This window comes from Rhinolophus hipposideros (assembly GCF_964194185.1).
Source record: "Rhinolophus hipposideros genome assembly, chromosome: 8".
Lineage (NCBI taxonomy): Eukaryota > Metazoa > Chordata > Mammalia > Chiroptera > Rhinolophidae > Rhinolophus > Rhinolophus hipposideros.
The window spans coordinates 73,578,215-73,584,421 of NC_138054.1; positions in this window are offsets into that span (position 1 = coordinate 73,578,215).

The following is a 6,207-nucleotide window of genomic DNA, read 5'->3' on the forward strand; positions in this document are numbered from 1 at the left end:
AAGGTATACAAATATATTTATTTTTAATGTTATGTGCTTGGGGACATCACAGGGTAAGTAAATATCCAAAAAAGTGGTGGGATTTGAAAGCTTATATATCATCTTAATAGGGAGAGGGGAGGAGAGAAGTAGGTCACTTAGGGGAGAGAGTAAATGATTTTTAGGAAAGATGAATGGGCTCTTAGAAGATCAGAGATCGGATAGTTTGTGACAAAGTTTGCCTGGGTGTGTTGTCTATTCTCCTTCCTGTGATAAGAGTCAATCTTCCCTGGTTGATGAAACTCCATGGAAGGGGATTTATGATAATTGAAGTTCTTTTTGGAGGATCTATTGTTAAGCAGATAAGGGAGTTCAGAGAAAACCTCTCCCTGAATTTGGTGTTTTTCAAGTGACTTCAGCTCAAAATATGTCAAAGCAGAATATTTGGGGTTGGTATTTATTTCCTGACCTCCTAAAGCATCCAACCCCGGTCTCCCTTTTGTGATAACCCTCACTGTTGTCAGAGTAAGAAGGAAATGCCAGTTCTCACCTCCCACCTCCCACTGCTGTGTCCTTCTGCAAAAGCTAGAATCTTTTTTCTACCCACCCTCAGATACAACCAGGGTGCAGGCTGTACCCTGCACCCAACCATGCTGGAGGTAGCTGGAGAGGCATTATTATTTTTTTTTTTAAACCAATGTGGAGAAAGGCACAGAAAAAAGGTAATGTGGCTTGCTTCCTTGAGCCAATCCACAGCGCCACCTTCTGGGAGCCTTGGTGACAGCCACCCCTGCCACCCGGCCACCCCAGTCGCCAAAGTCATCAGCTGTTCCAAGGCAACATCGTTTGCTCTGTGGACCACAATAACCCACCTCCTGCCTGGTTCTAAGAATTACACAACACCAAATATATGGTGATGGAAGGAGAACTGATTCTGGGTGGTGAACACACAATGGGATTTATAGATGATGTAATACAGATTTGTACACCTGAAATCTAGTAACTTGACTAACAATTGTCAGCCCGATAAACTTTAATTAAAAAATGCAACAACAACAAAAAAGAATTACACAACTCAGTAGTGACCAGCACACAAAGGATGCCCCCCTTTTGTAAATTATAGTGATACATAAACATAGGGGAGGCTGGAAGGAATAGGACTTTGCTCACGATCACACAGCATGTGAGGAGTATACAGCCAGGAACAGGGGACTACTGGCAAAAATTTAACTAACAAATGGCTGAGGTGTGGGGACATGATGTGCAGTGTTTGTAGATTGTGATGATGTAAACACTCCCACCTTCATCGATTTTAAACTACCAATGTGACCTTACTGAACGCAGAGTTGGGAAGAGAGGTTCAGTAAGTAGCAAGCCATTATATAGTATTTCCACCAAATAGATACAATGAATGTAAGTCACTTCAAAAGCATAGATGATAGTGAAGTGCATAAAAATAATTACATAGTGATGAGTTGGGGATATTCATTACCTTTATTTTTTATACAATTCATGTAATTGAAAGTTTATATAATTTTTTTAAAACGGCTGTGTTCAGTACCAGCTCATAAAATTCTTGAAATTTTAACAATCAGCTCTAGACAGCTGAACTAGAACCATTCTGCAGGCTTTTAGGCATGCCCTGTGCTGCCTCTACCACCAACTTAGGCATTTTCATTTTGCACTGGGCCCCACAAATTATGTAGCTGCTCCTGATGCCAAGTCTATGCTGGAATCTCCACAGCAGAACCAGAGTGGTCTTTGGGAAATTTACCTCCCAGGATCATCCTGGGTCGAGCTGCCTTTCACGGAAGAAGCCCAGTCTCTCCAAAGAAGCCAGAAGGGCATCCTGGGACCACTCCCATAAGCCCTTTCTGGAGACTGGAAGCCAGCTTCCTGAATGAGTCCATAGCAACTGGGTGTCAGGGCTCCTTGGGAGCCAAAGCCAGGAGGATTCTGGGACAAGAATCATCTACTAAAAAGGGTTTAGCAGTGCAGGAGAGGGGATGTGGGTCAATAGAGGGTTTGAGCATTAGGGATGGGGTAAATTTATGCATTCATATTTTGCCTAAGAGCTAAAAGAGAACTTAGACATCACAAGGATGGTGAAGAAACAATTCTAGAGAGAAAAAAATGACCAATGCCCATAACCCAGGGTTAAAATCTACCTCTGCTAACTCCCAATCTAGTGTCTTTTCAACATACTATTTATTTCAACAGATGCTTATTAACACTACCAGTGTCTAGCATTGTGTTAGCTCTGAGGACAGGGGTAAGGGGCTAAGACAATAATAATTGCCACATTGAGGACTTTATGGCATATAATGTGTTAGGTGTTTTACTAATTTTACTTAATCCTCATAACAACCAGTAGTCCTATCGCCATTTTAATGATGAAGACACTATGGCCAGGGGAAGATAACTTTCCTAAAGCCACATTACTGAGAAGTCTCTGAGCTGGGATTTGAATCCAGATACGCTGGATGATAGTGAAGAGAGCCAAGGGTCAAGGTATGGAGGTGAACAGATGGAGAAGACCAAAGAGATCCAAGCAGAGGGTCCCACTCAGTCCACACACACTGACGACCTCTTGGGCAAACACTGCTAGGCCTGGGGGTGAGGGAGTGAGATGAGGTGAATACAGCGAAGGATAAGATACAGTCGTTGCCTATCTGTAGCTTATTATCTGGGTGGGGAGGCAGGATATAAGGCTGGATGAAGTTAAGACATAGAAGATGTGTTTAAGTCGTAGTTCTGCCACTTCCTAGGTGTATTACTTTGGGAAAGTCACTCCATTCTCTGAATCTCAGCTTCTTCAACTATAAAATGGAAATTAAGAATAGTTCCTATCTCATAGGGCTATTGGGAAGGTCACATGAGGTACACTGTGTAAAATGCTCACCTGTTTAATAAGTGGCCCCATTAGACCTATTGACAGTGGCACACGGTCACTTGGTCACGTCACCTTCACAGCACAAGTCATTACCTTATTCAAAAATCTTTGGTGTCTTTCCATGGATTAAGTTTGAATTTTTAGCCCTGCATCCAAGGTTCTCAGGAATCTAGATGTTAATGACCTTTACAGCCTCATGTCCGTCTTCTCTTTTCCCTTTTATTTTGACCACTCCAGCTTGTTACAAATTAGTCCTGTTTGTCCCTGCTCTCTTTATATTTATTATGTATTTATTTATTTATTTATTTATTTATTTATTTTAAGGAGGGCACAGCTCACAGTGGCCCATGCGGGGATCAAACCATCAACCTTGGTGTTATCAGCACCACTCTCTTACCAACTGAGCTAACCGGCCACCCTACCTCCATTCCTTTGTTTGCTCAATAAATATTAAGCATCTATCATGTTCCAGGCTCTGTTCTAGATGCTAGGGGTAGGCAGGTAAACAAGACAAACAAAAATCCATGTCTTCATGGAGCTCACATTTCTCCTGAGGATGACAGATTTTTTTTTTTAAATGTTAAAGTACCAGAATAGACATTTCTAGTCAGGCGGAGGCAATTAAAAAAAAAAGTAAAATGTATGGTAGTTATGTCAGATGGTGATAAGTGGTGTGGAGGAAAAACATAACCAGGCAAGAGTAACAGATATGCTGGGGTTGCAAGCTGTAATTATAAATAATGTGTTGAAGATGGGTAAGAAGTTGATATTTGAGCCAAGATTTGAAGGAGGTGAAGGTTTGAAGCACATAGATATCTGGGGTAAGAGCATTCTAAGCTGAGGGAACAGCAAGTTCAAAGACCCTGAGTGAGGAGAGTGTCAGGAATTTTCAAGGAACATCAAAATGGCTAATGGCTACAGCAGATGGATTCAGGGGGCCAGTATTTTGAGGTCAAATCAACTATATAGAGTCTTAAATGAGATTATGAGGACTTATTGGCTTTTCCTCTGAGCGAAATAAGATACTGGAGAATTTTGAGCAGAGAAGGGTCATGAGCAGAGAAGGGACTTACATATATATTGTGTGTGGTAAAACATACATAACATAAAGTTTACCATTTTAACTACTATCAAGTGTACAATTCAGTGGCATTAAGTTAATTCATATTATTGTGCAACCATTACCACCATCCATCTCCATAACTTTTTCATCTGCCCAAATTCAAACTCTGTATTCACTGAACAATAAATCCTCAATTCCTCCTCTCCCCAGCCCCTGGTAACCATCATTCTGCTTTTTTCCCTATGAATTTGACTACTTTAGGTACCTCATATAAATGGACTCATCCAATATTTGTCCTGTGGTGACAGGCTTATTTCACTTGGCATAATGTCTTCAAGGTTCATCGATGTTGTAACATGTGTTTGTATTTCCTCCCTTTTTAAGGCTGAATACTATTCCATTGTATGTATATGCCATATTTTGTTTACCCATTCATCTGTCAATGGACACTTGGGTTAGCTTTAACCTTTTGGGTACTGCAAATAACGAACATGGGTGTACAAATATTTGAGTTCCTACTTTCAGTTTTTTGAGGTATATACCTAGAAGTAGAATTGCTGGATTATATGGTAATTCTGTTTAATTTTTTGAGAAATCACTGTATTGATTTCCATACCTGCTGTTCTATTTTACATTCCCACTATCTTGTTTTTTTAAAAGATTACTTTCAGAATGAATTAAGACTAGACTAGAGGAAGGCAAGAGGGGACACAGAAATACCAGCTCAGAGGCTCTTGTGTTTACCCAGGTAAGAGACGATTGTGGCTTGGACCTGCATAGTGACAGTGGAGGTGGTGGACCGGATTCTGGTTTTGTTTTAAAGGTAGAGCCAATCAGATTTGCCAAGGAATTAGCTTTGGAGTATGAAAGAAATGTCTCCCAGGTTTTGGGCTTGAGTAACTGGAAGGATGAGGTTGCCATTTACAGCTTTGAGAAAGTTTGCAGTAAGTTGAGGTGGATACACCAGGTGTTTGGGGGCGTGTTAAATTTAATGTGTTTGTTACACATCTAAATAGACATCACAATCTTGGGGTTCAGAGGTGTGTGGGTGGGAGAGAAAATTCGAGAGTCACCAATGCATATAGATGACATTTAAAATCATGAGACTTGAGATCATCTGAGGATGATTATAGACATCAAAAAGAAGAGGGTCAAGGACTGAGCCCTGGGACATTACAGCAACCGAGGTCGATGAGAAAAGAAAACAGCAAAGAACAGGGAGAAGGAGAAGCCAGTGAGGTAGGAGAAAAGTCAGGAGGGGAAGCCAAGTAAAGAAAGTGTTTGAAATCAGAGGAAGAAAGCGACCAACTGTGTTAAATGATATGCTGATTGTTCAAGTCAGATGAGAATTGGAAATTGGCCATTGCTCTTGACACCTTAACAAAAGTTACTTAAAAGGATTGTGGGGAGGTAAAAACCTGACTCAAGTGAGTTCAAGAGAATGAATAGGAGAGAGAAATGGGAGACAGTACAGGGAAGTCTTTCAGTTTTGCTGTAAAAGGGAGCAGGGAAATGGTGCAGGGTCAAGATTGGGTTGGTTTTTGTTTGCTTGTTTGCTTTTAAGATGGGAGAAATAACAGCATGTATGATGACACGAACAATCCTGTCAAAAGGGGGAAAAGGAAATGGGACAGCTGGGGAGAGAACGATAAAACTAACTATGCCTTGAAACAGACAAGAGGGATGGGATCCAGTGCAAAAATCTGTGGTCTCCCCCCATTTTCATTCATTCTGTCACACACACACACACACACACACACACACACACACACACACACATTCCCCTCAATCTCCCTCCTCCAGGCTGTCTCCGCATTTTTCCTGACCACAACCAGCGGGAGTTGTTTTGAGTTGGGCCACCAAAAATTGAGGTAATTGAATGTATGTTTCCCTGATAGTCTGCTAGCCCCTCCTGCGGCTGCATCGAAGTCACCTATGAATTCTTCTCCGCACACCTCTAAACCCTGGCCCAGATCCCCCAGTCTGCGCTTGTTGAATTAGCCGGGAGAGACCCCAGGTAGCTGCTATGCGACTGGTTTCTTAAAGCGGGGGCGGTCCTAACCCTGCGCTCTGACATCCAGACTTTCGAGGTCCAGTCCGGCTTCCTCCAGCCGGGCTCCCTCCCTTCCTCCCTTCTATTCCCAGTTTTCCACCGCCCAGCCAGAGGGTCGACCGTGGCCCACAGCAGCCACCGTAGCAGACGTTGGCTGATAACCGAAAAACTTTCGAGCTTGCTGAGAGTGCGGCTAACGCTTAGGGGGTGGGCCTTAAG